Source organism: Monodelphis domestica, chromosome 1 (assembly GCF_027887165.1).
Source record: "Monodelphis domestica isolate mMonDom1 chromosome 1, mMonDom1.pri, whole genome shotgun sequence".
Classification (NCBI taxonomy): domain Eukaryota; kingdom Metazoa; phylum Chordata; class Mammalia; order Didelphimorphia; family Didelphidae; genus Monodelphis; species Monodelphis domestica.
The window spans coordinates 625,344,405-625,360,593 of record NC_077227.1 but is presented as its reverse complement, the minus strand read 5'-3'; the positions used below and the strand labels follow the sequence as shown (position 1 = coordinate 625,360,593).

The following is a 16,189-nucleotide window of genomic DNA, read 5'->3' as shown; positions in this document are numbered from 1 at the left end:
AGCCCAACTGGGATGCTCTGAAAATAACTTGTAGATGTCCACCTCCAGAGAAAGAACTGTTAAATAGAGACAAGCAAGATATAGTTTTACATATACATCTATTTTTCTGTCAAATAATGCTTTTTCTAGTGCAGGAGGGATAGGGGCAGAGGGATATCTGGGAATTTTAATGTGACAAACATTTTTTTAATTAAAAAAATAAAATGATAAACGGAATGGGAGAATATCTTAGAAACTCTGAGGAAACAATCCAAGCACAAACTATTAAAATTATTGAACTGGCTTGCTGTCTCTGTTTTCTACATCAACTATATTCCTTTTTATTGTCCTATTCTGTTTGTTTTGTCAATCACATAGAAATGGGAAAAATTCTACTTGTCAAAAATAGGGTATGCATGGCTGCATTTTTCACATGTAATCATGGATACATGACAGGAAAAAAGATGGCCATATGGCATAGTCACTGAAATACCAGGTTCAAAGTCAAAGGATATGATTTGCACTCTATCTCTGCAATTTATTCCCTGTGGGACCCTGAATAAATCACTTGACATCTCTGGCAGCCTCAGTTTCCTCCTCTGTAAAAGGAAGGGGACAGGCAGGCTAGGGGGTCTCTCAAGTCCCTTCCAACTCTGTGAACCTCCAGCTTTCAATAATTTACCAGGAGCCACTACAGATTCCAGAAGAGAAAATTGCAGTTAAAGAGTGCATAAACCTTCAGGCTGCCTGTGTATATTCCACTTGGAGGTTTTACAATCCTAGGACCAGTAAGTTTTAGTGGCTGGCTGAGAACATGTGCAAGAACTGTAAGGAAGGACTGATGGGCATGAGCCTGGGGACAGGGGCTCCACTCGTCCTCTCATTCTAAATCCAGAAACCAAAGTGCTTGGACACAGAACACTGACCTTCCTCCCCTCCCTGCAGAGACAACAGGATGAGAAGCCTCATTCACCTGCACAGCAGCCCACCCATCCCACAGGTCTACAAAGAAAGATGCAGTACTTGGCTTCTATTTTATGTGGTCCTGTACCATCAGCAGCTCCCTTGAAGGTCGGATGGAAAAACCACCAAGAAAGACTACTCTGTCCAAATATATCCACTTCACTGGTCTACCTCTTATATCTGAAATTGCCTCATGATGATTCCTGGTTTAGGCCAAAGGTATTCTAGATTCAGATTGTGAGAGGCTAGAAGGTCCCTAAGAGATCATCTAATCCAATTTTCTCATTTTAGAGAGGAGGAAACTGAGCCCCACAACAGGGAAGAGACTTTCCTTTTGAAAACCATTATTCAAATGCAGAATTAACCTTCACTGAGTTCATTTAATAATTTGTTCTATGAACCAGTCCCCTCCCATGCATTAATTCAACAGATTAAAGTGCTAAATGTCTAGCAGAACCCTGAAGGATCAAACCACAAAAAAAAAGTAACTTGATGGGGATTGAGAAAGAGAAAAAAATTGTCTATAACATGGAATCTTGTGGGTGGAGATCTGGGAAACCAGTCTGTTAATGAGGGACTTGGGAAATGAGCTGGAAATTAAAAAAAATTCTTCTCCTTTGTGAGAAAAATAAATTATACGACTTCAAATTCAGAGAGTTATTTTGGCTTTAAGGGCATCAAAGGTTCATAGAACTTCAAGGGAAATTGAATATCATCAAATTGAAACTCAAGGGCAGCAAGGTTACTTAGTGGATAGAGTTCCTACCAGATCCAAAGTCAAGAAGACTCACCTGAGTTCAAATCTGGTCTCAGACACTTGTGTGACTGGGCAAATAAAGGATAATATCTGTAATCCCACTCATGAACATATTCTCTTGTGGATTGCATCCAGATAAACAATACTGCAGATGCTAGAAATGGTTATAAATAAAGTTTAAAAGCAATATGTCTTTTGTGAATTTTAGATTTACTCCACCCTGCTTAGTCTAACAAAACAGGAATGTCTACACCCCTACTTAAGGATTAAGTATTGAGAAGGATGGCCTATGACAGATATGTGCTAAAAAATGACAAATCAGAAACAACTGACAGACCCTCTGGGCTGTCCTAAGTCAAGCTTAAGCTACCATTGGTATATGTGAGACACAAGAAATGATGTAAAAACGGTCTATATATTTCACGTCACTTCCTCTCTCTTTTCGCTTTTTGCAGAGAGGTGGCTGGTGGCAGCGTGCTGAGTGTCTTGGCATTTTGGTGTGCCTGCAGATATTGTCCAGGTTTGGCAGTGAGCTTCCTTGATACAATACTGGGAGAAGTTTAGTAGCCTAGTTCAGGTGGGGTATCTTCACTGAGCTCTCTCAGAGTTTAGGCTGATTTCTTTTCCTTTAGTTTCCTAAATACGCCATCCTCCTAGGAGGTTCCTCATCTCGGAGGAAGCTTCATGGCTGGAAGGTCTTTGAACTCCCCTTGGCTCAGGCTAGGCCAGAGAAATTCTATGCCCTTTTCCCTCTCTCTTCTTCTTAATTCTTTCCCTCTATATTAATTAAACCACCATAAAATTTCCAAACTCACTTGAGTATTTTATTTGGAATTTGAATTAATCCCTGGTGACCAATTAAATTTGTATTCAGTCACAACTCAAAATTTACCCTTACACTTTACAGTGAGAAAAAATAAAGTGGAATGTTAAGTAAGTACTCAAGAAAGCCATTTCCACTTAGAGTATCAAAGTTATCCCTAAAATAAGATAGAGGGATGGACTATATAGGCCAAGGCCATTAATTTCCATTCTCCAATGGCTGAAATGAAGGCTACTCTTAAAGAATCTTCATCTTGGTGACCTGCCTGGGCAACCCTCTGTAAGAATACCAGTTGAATACATGAGTCCATAGCCAGAGCATTATGAACTATAAAGTAATTGTCCCAGGTGTGACAACTAGGAGGTAGACTGGTAGAAACTAGGTATAGACCAATATTGTAAACCGTTCACCAAGATATAATCAAAATGAATACATGATGTAGATATAAAAGAAGATATAAGTAAATTATGCTACCTATTCAATAGGAAATGAATTTATGAGTCAAAAAGAGATGAAGAACATTGTGAAATATAAAATAGATATTTTTAGTATATTAAATTAAGAAGTCTGCACAAATAAAATAAATGCCAAGATATTAGAAGGAAAGCAGAAAATGGTGGGGGGGGGAATATTATGGACAACTTCTCAGAGGTCTCATATCTAAAATACATACAGAATATAATAAGAGCCATCCCCCAATTGATAAATCACCAAAAGATAGGAACAGGCAACATTCAGATTAAGAAATCAAAGCTATATATCGATATATGAAAAATGCTCTAAATCACTACTGATTAGTGAAATGTGAACCAAAAAACTCTGAAATATCACCTCCTACCCTTCGGACTGGCTAAAATGACAAAAAGGGTTAAACAACAAATGTTAGAGGAAATATGGAAAAAGAGGGACACTAATATACTTTTGGTGGAGTTAGGAACTGATATAGCTATCCATTTTTAGTTATACCCGGGGAGTTCTAAAACTGCATACCCTTAGATCAGGTCTCTTTCCCAAGGAAATAAGGGAAAAGAACTCATATGTTCCAAAATATTAAAATAGCTCTCTTCATAGTGGCAAAGAATTGGAAATTGAGAGGATGCTCATCATGCTAAATGAATTGTGGTACATGCCTGTGATGGAATACTATTGTGTCATAAGAAGGAATGAGCATCAAGGAATAATAAAGTGGAGGAATTCCATGGGAACTGGAACAACCTCGAGAAACTGATGCAGAGTGAAAGGAGCAGAACCAGGAGAACATTGTACACAGAGACTGTGATACATTGTGGTACAATCGAATGTATGGACTTCTCCATTAATGGCAATGCAGTGATCATGAACAACCAGGAGGTATCTATGAGAAAGAACACTATCCACATTCAAAGAAAAAACTATGTGAGTAGAAACACAGAAGAAAAACAACTGCTTCATTAAAGGGGTTGAAAGGGATATGATTGGGGATATAGACACTAAAGGAACATCCTAGTGCAAACAGCACGGAAATAGGTTCTGATCAAGAACACATGTAATACCCAGTGGAATTGCACATCGACAATGGAAAGGGCAGGGGGCGGGGAGTGGAGAGAGGAATAGAATATGGTTTTTGTAACCAAGGAATAATGTTTGAAATTAACCAAATAATTTTTTTTAAAGTAAAAAAAGAAATAAAAAAGAAGGAATGAGCGGGCTGATTAAAAAAAAAAAAACAACCTTGAAAAGAACTATAGGAGATAATGAATAGTGAAATAAGTAGAACCAGGAGAAAATGATACACAGGAACAGAATTAATGGTGGAATAATAAACTGAATGTTGCCTTCAAAAAATGAACTGAAAGGTAAAACATGAAAGACTCAATTTATATGAATGCCAGGCTCCTGGATAATACCTTCTCTGATGCTGGAAGGGTGGAGAGGCTGGGACACTTGTGGATGAGATTTATTATGTCAATAAGGAAAAAAGTAAGTTAATGCATAGGAGATTTCTGACTTTATGGTCCTCAGCAATCCTATGCTCTGGTATTATAATCCCTACTTTACAGATGAGGAAATTGAGGCTCAGAGAGGTTAACTGATTTGTATGTGGTTATATAGCAAAAATACATATATGTAAGTGTGTATATACATATTTACATATATATATATATAAACATATACAAATATGTTTATTAGAAGCCAAATTTGAAACTAGGTCTCTCCTGACTCCAGGTCAAAACCTTTATCCATCATGTTGATTCTTTTCAGAAAATGGAGATAGAATTCACAGGGCCAACTCTAACCCAGCAATAGCCACTGGAAAAACCCTTGATGCTAGACTCTGGATTGGGCACATTTAAACAAGTCTAAAGTAGTGCCAGCACTTCTAAGAAGCTTTGACTCTCAATAGTCATATGGATTTATCTCCAAACAATGACAAGCCAGCTCAATTTAAGTGGCAGAATATTTTATGACACCCACTGGAGTGATCTGCCATTTCCTTCTTCAGAGGAGCAGATGAGCAAACTGAGGCAGAGTTAAGGGACTTGCCCAGGGTCATAGATCTAGTAAATATCTGAACTCAGAAGATGGGTCTTCTTGACTTCAGTCCTAAGACTCTATCCATTGTATCACCTAGCTGCCCTTCTATTTTAATTAATTTTTTTCTAAGTCCACTTCAAGTTCTAAATCCTATGAACCTTTAACAGTCCTAAAGACAAATAACTATCAGAATTTAAAGTCCTATAACAAATAATCATTCTGTGATGATACTTTAAAAATTTTATATTTTAGTCATTCTTTTACTAATAACCCCCAGAAATACAAGGATTTTAGAGGACCCCAGATATCAGTAAACACTTTGAAAAGTATGAATAAGAGCAGTCAGAATTCATTCTATGCCCAGAATAACTCACAAAGAGCTTCGTTTGCTTTTCATCTGTTTCCTGGATCCTTACAACAGCACAGTAAGGTAGAGAGAATAAGCATTGTAATTGCAAGTTTTAGCCATGGCCCCTAAGGCGTTATGACCAGGCTCCAATATATGTCTAAGATGCTAGAAGGAAAAAGCTGAATCTCAAGATTGTTTAAGCAACTCACTCTAGTTCCCACAGCACAGAAGTTGTTATTACCAGGATTCAATCCCCAGGAAATCTGATGTAAAACATGGTGAGTTTTACACTAAATTCTTCTATTTTCCTTCTCTTGCATTCTATTGGTGCTGCTCCTAAGAACCTCATTAAAATGAGGAACTAGAATGGGATTTGAGTGGAGATTCTCTTTAAAAGGATTCTCAGTAGAGATGCAAATCATCTAGATCTGTATGTTCTGTTCTGATGTCACATAACTGGACGATTTCAGTTTTCCATCCTTCTAGCTTAACGTCCAACCACCATCAAAGCCTTTTATTTAAGATTCATATTTTCTATAAAAATGTTTCTCTACTGACCTGAACTTCATGCAAAGAGTGCAGAAAACACAGTTACATAATTGGGGCTGATTTAATGAGTCAAATTAAAGTAAATGATTAAATATCTGTGGGATATATGGGATAACCAGGTTGGGTGCAACTAACAGACCTCAAAGCTATTGGTGAAGGAGAGGCATGTCTCCCCCAAAATGTGAAGGCTTCTCCTGGAAGAATTGGCAAATGAGAACAATCTGTCCCAAAAGCTAGGCTAGGATGCCAGCTGCATCAGATGTTGTGGAGGGTTGAGAATTTGGTCAGACCCTGCAGACATTGAAGTCATCCACTGCATTCTGAAGCATCACCAGTCATCCTGACTTTGTCTTGCCTCTAGACTTCAAGGACTCTGGAAGACTGACAATGTCATGCAGTTCTGCTTCGCTTAAATCCAATTCACTCACAAGTCAAGGCATTACCCTGTGATGTCATTGGTCCTCTGAAAATGAAGAATGAACAAGCATCTCCCTGGCACCTAGCACATGGTAGGTTCCAAATTGATGCGTGTTCCTTTCCCCTTGATTAGGTGAGTTCCTTGAGCAATTTGACGAGCTAAAAGGACAGAAAACTTTTGTCTGAGACTTTTGGAAGCATTTCTATCAATAATAGTATGTGAATAAAGCCCTCTGTACCTTGTTAAGTGGACAAAGGTCAAAAAGGCTGGTTAAATCTCAGGGTTAAATTTCAGTGGCACAAATGGATAGATTTGGAGACGTCCCTTGGCATCTCCCATGGGGTGAGTTTCTGTGACTAGGACTTGTTCCCAAGTTGAACTAGTTGGCCTAGATTCTTGGAAGGATGTACTTGGCTGGAAGGAACCACTCTGTGCTGGCCTATAAAAATAAGCCAGTATACTCTCAGCCATGCAATGATCTGGGACAATCTGAAAGACTTATGGCGGGGCATGCTATTTACCATCCAGAGAAAGAATGTTGGAATCCCCTTTCATGTCAGTGTATTTTTGGTTATATTTTGGGGCTTTGGTTATATATGACTTTGTTCTTACAACAAGGACCAATATGGAAGTGTGTTTTGCATGACAATAAAAAATGAGCCAGTAAAACCTACTCAAATTCTCTATGGAATGATTTTCTTCAATATCCGCTTCAATATCCAATGTCCATACCAAAGGACAGACTTCAACAGAGTAAATACTATTTCTAGTCAGTAAACATTAAATGTTTTATTCCATATTTAATAATAATAGTTTTTATGTCTTAATAACCTGTGATTCTGCCAGATAAATACTAGAAATCAAATTCAAGTCAAGCAATCATAGATTTGAGGTCAGAAACAATCTTAGAGGACATCTAATCCTTTTGCAATCTTCCTTTGCTTACTACACCTGGAGCAATCTTACAGAGAGGAGTATCAATTAAAAGGGTTTTCAGGGAGCCCTTGCACAGGATCTAAAATGAAACTACTCTTTCGCATATTCTAAGCCAACCAAATAAGTAAACCGAGGCTGGGAACTACATACCTCTACCAGATTACAGTTAATTTTCTTTGTCTAGAAGGTATTAAACTAAAATCAAGAATAAAACAGGCCTTCATCAAATCATCTCTAAACTTAACCTTCACCCCAAAATAGATGTGACCTCTCTAGGTACAAGATGTTCCAAAAGTCTTTGGTTTTAAGTTTTAAGCTAAAGCTTAAAGCTAAGACACCCTGTTACTGTATTCTAAGTCTCTGGAGGACAAAGATCATTGTTCATTATGTTGGTACAACCACCTTACATACATACAAATCTTTAACAATTTCCATTTGAATAGGACGATGCTATTCAAAATAGAATCGAAATTACTCAAAGAAAACAAAAGAATTATGGAATGGTCTGCCAGTGTTCTGGTTTGGGGGACTTGGGGTGAGAGGAGGAGGTGTCTGAGAAAGAATCCAGTAAACTCAGACCCTTTTAGCATTTATAAGAAACTATGTTTGTTGACAGGAAAGGAAAGGAAAGGAAAGGAAAGGAAAGGAAAGGAAAGGAAAGGAAAGGAAAGGAAAGGAAAAAGAAATGTTAAAAAGAAAAATAAAGAAAAGAAATGTTAAAAAGAAAAGAAACCATGTTTGAATATCATTATTCCTATCTCTCTCTGGGAAAAGAAAAATCATCCACCCTTTATAAATCATCCACTTTTTTACAAATAAGTCTTCCAAATATCTCCATTACTACATTTGACGCTAGGTCGAATCTCTGATAAGAATTACTCAAGAAACACAAGTGAAATCTTTATTCATATAAAGGTGACTAGTCCCAAACGGAACAAAATTGCTGTAACTTGTCCCTGGTCTACCTGGTGATCAATGATATATATTGTTGTACTTCTACATTAAGAGGACTCCCCCAACTTTCAAACCCTTCCACATCCCAGAGATGTTAGCAGAACCCAGAAGCATAATAAGGAGACTTTTAACCATGTGTCCCAGACAAAAGGAATTAGCCTGAACTTCCAGTCCCTTCTAACCTTTCTATTGATGACTGGCATTTTTTTCTGACTGAAGATTTCTTTTCTCAATTATCACAGACATGGTGCATTTTCAGGCATGCTTTCTTAAAGAGATTTTTTAATCGCTTGAAAATCCCTGAAATCCCATCAGTAAGTGGAGACAAGAGGATTTGTAAAAATACTTGCCACTGAAAAAATAATTTCTCCTTGATAAGGAAAACAAGATAGATTATTACTTTATCGTTTTAAAGTCATGTTCACTTAAAAGCAAATAATAATTCAACATTTGATTGTAGGAGGACTTCATTCAAACTAGTTGTGAGAAAGGCTGTCATGAATGAAAGTCTCTATTATCCGGTAATTGAAGATAAATGCAGTTTTCTTACTTTTAGTTAAAAAAATAACACACTGTGGATTAACTATGTGGTGAAATAAATCCACTTTAGTGGAAAAATAAAGGTCACTTGCTATTAGCATTTTTCTTGGTTATTGTTATAGTAGCTTTAAGTGCTTGAAAAGTTTATTCCCTTAAGTATGTTAAACAAAGTCTTCTCTAATACACCTGACATTATTAATTTGCTTAGAAATTTATATTCATAGACTGTAAAATAACTTATTTGAGGAAAAATGTAGTGACAGAAATCATGATGACATTGCTTCTGAACTATTGATAGGCCTAAATGAGAAATTTCATCAAACTGATGGAAGATCTTTACAGTTTGGGAGAGGAACCAAAATAAGCTTAACCACACATACCTTGCCACAGAAGTCATCTATAATAGCGAATAGCAAAAAGGGATAAAACTCTCAAATTTTAAAAGGAAAAAAAAAGCCTTGCTCTCTCTTCCATTGTATGACAGCTTGGAAAAAGGCATGAGGAGGGAAGGGAGATGACAGCTTCCAACTGCAAGTATCTGAACGTCTGTCTGTCACCTGAAACAGGGACTGACCAATGTAAATATGTGTCCAAGCAATGGGTTGGCATTGCTGAGAGGCAAATGCATCCTTTTAAAATTTTTTTATTTAATTAATTAATTTATAATATTTTTCCATGTTTACAAGATTTATGTTCTTTCCCTGTCCTTCCCCAATCCCCCTCCCGTAGCCAACACACTATTCCTCTGGGTTTTACATGTGTCATTGATCACGTTCCATTTCCATACCATTAATATTTGCACTAGAGTAATCAACAAGTGCATCCTTGATGGAAGAGGACAAACTGAAAGTGCCTGGGATATTTACCAGAGGAATGGTTTCCCTTCCTCACTGGAGGTCTCCTAAAAAAAAGAGGAAGGACGATGGAGGAAGACAAGATGATTTCCAACATCTTTTCCATCCCTGGGCTTCAAGGATTTTGAAATACACTCAGAATCCCAACCCAGAAGGGTTTTAAGCTCAAATAGACAGTAGATAACCATTCATTCATTCAATAGAATGATTAGAATTTACATCCCACCTTACTATACACCAGGCAGGCCCTTTGCTAAGAGCTTTATCTCATTTGATCCTCATAACAACCCTGGAAAGGGGGTGTTTTGATTGATTATCTCCAATTTTGATTGATCATCTCCAATTTATGGTTGGAGAAACTGAGGCAAAGAAAGGTTAAATGACTTTTCCAGAGGCACACAGCTAACAAGTATCTAAAACCAAACTTGGATACAGGTTTGCCTGACTCCAAGCCTGGTATATTGACTAACGAATCTCCCCTAAATATCAGGAATGGGCCAGATGCTGGCCCAGAGAAGAAAGAGAACTGAGACCCCGTCTTTGCTTTCAGGGGCCAGAGAGTCTATCAGAGAAGAGAGGAGACATACACAAATAAAAAATGATAGGCAGTAATTACAGTTCATTGTTTAGGGAAATTAGAGAGATATCCAATGTACTAGGAGAGGGTGGGAGACAGAGAAATCATTTGTGATGGTGAGATTAAAAAGGTTTCCTGAAGGAGGCAGTGATTGAGATGGAGACAAAAAAGGGAGGAATTCCAAATATAGATTCTGTTAGGAATAAGGACAGGACCTTTGGAAAAGGTAGAAAAAATGCAGTTCTTCCTGACCCCCATAACTATGAACATCCTTCTTCACTCTGTTTAAGTACCTTTTATTTATTCCCTATATGTTATCAATGGGCTATTTCATTCCAGAGAGGAGCCAAGTAGGAGCCTGTCTTTTTTACCCTTCTTTCTTTCTTTCCTTCCTTTTCATTATTTGGGGGAATAGGATAGGGAAATAATAAAAATAAAATGAAAGATTACTATGCATCATTCAGCTGAAGTTATATAGCCTAAATGTAGGAGCAATCAAATTTACTACATTTTGATCCATTATCCAACAGTTCACAACCAATTGAAATCAAGCTAAATAGTATTGTGGACAGAGTAAACTCTACACTGGAAATCTGTTTATGACCCAAATCCAGATCTACCCTGAGATCATGTGTTATCCTGGATAAGTCACTTAACCTTGGCCTTCCTCAATTTCTTCATGGGTAAAATAAGGATGATAGTAATAGAATCTATCCCCCCGCCCCCCAGAGTGTTTGTAGGGATAAAATGAGATCCTATTTGTACAGGCACCTTGCAAACCTTAATGATCTCTGTAAAGGCTAACTTTGGATTAGTAAGTCAGATGGTGGAGCCATGGGGTTAGGATGAAAGAAGGTCAAGAGGACTCTAAATTATAAAATGGTAGCTGGGGGTATCATTGAAGGGGCTGATCATGGAGCCAGATCTAGGTAAGGAGAAAGGAGAAGTCAGATTGATATCATCAGTCATTCACTCAACCATCCTCATTAGTAAGATTAAACGTCATGGAAAAAGAGGAACTATTATTTGAAGAGACAAGGGACCCCAAGTCTTCCTGGAACATCTGAGAAAACAGAGAAAATGGGAGTTAACTGAGTGCACTTGCATTTTTATGAGAGCCAGCAGTGCAGAGAATAATAATTTTTTCTTTCCAATCTAGGGTTACTAAGCAATGTCATCCAGAATTAACAGCTGCTATTGCCTGAAACTACAGAACTCCTTTAATAGGAAATCAATGGTCACTTATAAAATCATGTCCAGATAATATTAAATGACATGCAAGGGCACATCAGCAGGAATGTTTGAAGGGATTCTGAAGTACTTGAGGCAAGCATGTTAGTCCAGACATTTTGCTGGGATAGACTCTAGGGGGAAAGTTTTCTCATTCCATCAAAAAGGAGATGTTCCTTTATTGAACAATTGGGGAAGCTCCTGTTTTAAGAACTACCAGTTTTCTGTGACATTTTCAACGATGATGACAGCAATAATCAAAGATAGCCATGGATAGTGTGAGGAGGTGGCTAGGTTGCTCGGTGGATTGAGAGCCACGCCTAGAGATGGGAACTCTTGGGTTCAAATCTGGCCTCAGATACTTCCTAACTGTGTGACCCTCTAACCCTTACTACTTTTCTTCCTACGAACCAATACACAGTATTGATTCTAAGACAGAAGAGAAAGGTTTTACTTAAAAGTCTAATATCATATAAAAAGCATAGTGGATTACTAAAAATGAAAACATAAAAAAGACAGACATTCTGTGAAAGGGCAGTAGAGCATTTAGCTTTTAGAAAACATCTAGTATCCTCAAATACCTGAGAAATAATCTAGAAAAATTTCACAGAATCATAGACTTAGGACTGAAAGGGTCATCTAGTTTACTTCTCTCATTTTAAAAGTAAACTTTTTAATTTTTTATTTTCATTTAAAATTTTTTAAAGTAGATAAACTTTTAAATTTTAAAAGTAGATAAACTGATACCTATCAAGGAATATTATCTCAATTATTCCATAAAATAAATTAAAAATAAAAGTAACAACGATCACAATGATAAAAATCTATATCCAGTCCAGTCTGTGCAAGATGGAGGACCATCATCTAAAAAGTCATAATATGGGTTTTTCATTTCGTGTATGATTTCATTACTATAAAGAACCCCTTTCCACCAATGCAAATCAATATCTTTACAAGACAGGGGAGTCACATATTTCTATTTGCTCACAGTCACTCTGTTTTACACACATCTAGGAAGGACTTTGATTTCATGCCTTTATGCCTTAGACTGGCTCTCTTCCCAGTATACTACAATGCTTAGCTCAATATTATTTCAAGATTCCAATACAACCAGTAAAATTTACTGGTAGGGGTGGGCTCTAGACTTCTCAGTTAATGGCCCAGCCAATCCCAGATGAGGAAACATCCTCTGCCAATGTCAGTTACTGCCTTCTCTGAAAAGTTCCATCAGAGGTGCCCAGAGTGAGGATGTGATCTGTTACCTTCCTGGGGTCACGCAGTCTGTCAGAGGTATAACCCAAATTCAGGTCTTCTTGACTCCAACAAGCTCAATACTTTCTTACCAGCTTTTCTAGTCTATAGCTATTTGAGCAGATTTAATTAATTCCCAAAAGAATTTTATTAAAAGACTGCTATGTGAACGGCACTGTGTGCTAGGTGATAGAAACAATTAGAAAAAGATTATAAAGAAAAAAAAGAGAAAAAGAAAAAAAAGAAACAGTCCCTGGCCTCAAAGAGCTTACAATTTCTGGTTTGAGGCATTGCAGAGGAAGACAGAGAAGTTTCTGGAGAGAAGGTACCAAACTCGGGGAAATAAGAAAGGCCTGTTTTAGAGCTCAACCTGGAGTAGGGAGAGTGATTCTGAGGAAATAGAGGTGAGGAGGAAAAGTATTCCTCAATTTGTTCAAAATTCAAAGGAGCAAAAGATGACATTTATTGTGTAATTTTGATTAAAAGAGGGATAGTAAGTAATGGAAAATAAATCTAGAAAAGTAGGATGGAGTTAGTCTAAAGGATTTTCATGATCAAAGAGGAATTTGTATTTTATTTTAGAAGCTAAAGAGAACTTTTCAATATTCTTGAAGAGGGGACTAATGTGGTCAGACTTCATATAATGTTCCACTAAAATAAAATATTATATCTAAATCCTCTAAATTCAGATTGTAGAAATCAAATTATCCAAAACCAGTTAGCTACCCATGTTGTCAAATGCTTTTTAAATAAATTTTTCATAACTTAAAAATAAAAACAGGCTTTCCAGTTTTGTTTTGCTCAGCATCCTAGTATAATACCAATATAAACTTCTTTGATGATGTGATAATCTGGCTTGGTGTGAGTAGTCCATAAATAATATTTTAATGTTATTACCTTGTCTATACTTTATATAACCAAAGCTAATTATGAGGATTAATGCACCTTGTCTGTTACCCATTCAATTGCTAGTATACACAATCAGTTATTTATTTAAGTAGATCCATCTAGGAAGATTACTATTTGGAAACATTCTGTGAGCAGTTACTCTGAACACACTATATATATTTCAAAGAAATAAGTATTTATTTTAAAAGAGTTTATGATTATTTTTCAGAAATTCAGAAAAACTTAGTGGTTAGTTTGACTGCCCTATTCTGCTACTTTAAATAGGCAAGATCCCATCTTATTTTGGATTTTAGCTTTTGCAATATTTAAAGGTTGTTTGTTCTTTTAAAAATGTAATTATTTGATTGTTTTCTCCTTTTAAACTATAATCTTAGGAAGAAAAGTTGTCATACTAATAGAAGTATAAAATAAACATTAAATTGGTCTGAGATAGAAATTCAAAATAATTTTCACAAGTTGCGTCATTTTTATGCCCTGAAATAAGGCATGGAATAATTTCTGCAAAATGTTTTGAAGGGACTCTTAAGATTCAAGATCTAGAATTGAATGAGTCCTTAGATCTATCTAGTACAAATCCCTCAATTTACAAATGAAAAAATTAAGGTGTAAAGACATTAAATGATTTTACCCAAGTCACGTGACAGGACTCAGTGATGGCAATGGCCAGTAAAGACACAGTGGGTGCTGGAAGAAAAGTATTTGAGATCTATAGCAAACATGCCAAGAGATGGGGAGACAAGTCCCAAAGTCGAAGGTGGAATACAGTAGAGAAAACGGCCACAGGTAAAAAAGGAAGAAATATGGCGGTGGGGAAAGAAGGAAAGAGCTGGGGAGCAAATTATATCGGTGTTCTTCTAAAGTTCATTATACATATTCGGCCACATCTTTCATCCTTATTTCATGGGAGAAAATGTGGCCACTTAAATAAAGGGCTGGACCTAGAGTCATGAAGACCTGAGTTCAAATATGGCCTCAGATATTTACTATGGGATCCTGAGCAAGTCATTTAATCCTGTGTGCCTTGGTTTCCTCATCTGTAAAATGTGTTAGAAAAGAAAATGGCAAACAACTCCAGTATCTCTGCCAAGAAACTCCCCAAATGGGGTCACATAGAATTAGTTATGAAGGAAATGACTGAACAACAAACATTATTAGTTTATTGGCTTAATAGAACCAACATTTTTTTAAAGTCTTTCATAAGTAGCTGTTAAAAATAACTGACTGCTAGGAAATCAGGAAGAAAATCTTCAAATACTTTTACAGAAATAACATTACCAGAACCTCACAAAATTGACAGATGCCAAGGAACCATATCAGCAGTGGGAAGTAATAAAGTAGGCACATAAATATATTAAGGTCTTTCCTTGACTGTATAGTGTTGCTGACTTATAAATAGTTATATTTCTTACACAGTAAAATACTTAAATTTATACAAACAGCTGTACTGTCATCCAACTGTACTCAATGTTGACCAATTCATTTATTCCTAGAAGACACTCATAAAATACTTGTTGAATGATTGATTCTAATTTTCAACAATTATTTTCCAATTTAAATCTTTATGCTTTGTCTGTATAAGCAAATAAAGATTTCTTTCAGAAGTTTGACTTTAAAAACCTGCTGTGGGGGGCAGCTGGGCGGCTCAGAGGATTGAGAGTCAGGCCTAATGACGGGAGGTCCTAGGTTCGGCCTCAGATACTTCCCAGCTATGTGACCCTGGGCAAGTCACTTAATCCCCATTGTCTAGCCCTTACATATTAATTCCAAGACAGAAGGTAAGGGTTTAAAAAAAAAACCTGCTGTGAATCCTTAATTCACTCTGCTGAGGATTAGTTAACCATCACTGTACATTTAGCATGTCAGTTTGGAAATATTTATTAAGCATAAAGTTTAGCTAACACCTAGCCCAAAGCCTCAGATGTCAGTCTAGTTGAGTGTTAAGTATTGAACACAGTTAATTATGGCATGGAATAATATAAGTGCATTGGAAATTAAGCAGTAAATATTTACCAAGTACCTACTGTGGACCAGGCACTGGGAATAGATGGAGAAAGAATGAAATAATTTCTACTCACAATGATTTTATATTATAGTAGACAGAGAGAGGATATAGATAGATAGGTAAATGGATAGATAGATAGATAGATAGATAGATGGGAAGATAGATAGATAGACAGATAGACAGACAAATGGGAAGATAGATGGGAAGATAGATAGACAGATGGGAAGATAAATAGATAGATAGATAGACAGACAGACAGACAGACAGACAGACAGATAGACAGGCAGGCAGGCATGCAGGTGGGAAGATAGATGGACAGATGGGAAGATAAATAGATAGATAGATAGATAGATAGATAGATAGATAGATAGACAGACAGACAGACAGACAGACAGATGGGAAGATAGATGGGAAGATAGATGGGAAGATAGATGGACAGGTGGGAAGATAGATAGATAGATAGATAGACAGACAGACAGATGGGAAGATAGATGGGAAGATAGATGGACAGATGGGAAAATAAATAGATAGATAGATAGATAGATAGATAGATAGATAGATAGATAGATAGATGGATGGATGGA

At 36.8% G+C, this 16,189-nt stretch overlaps 1 protein-coding gene across 2 annotated transcripts in view; it reads right to left on the bottom strand.

Moving 5' to 3' along the window:
• Positions 1–16,189, bottom strand: part of PAK5 (p21 (RAC1) activated kinase 5) — a 320,486-nt gene that overhangs the window by 282,146 nt on the left and 22,151 nt on the right. The window lies entirely within an intron of this gene.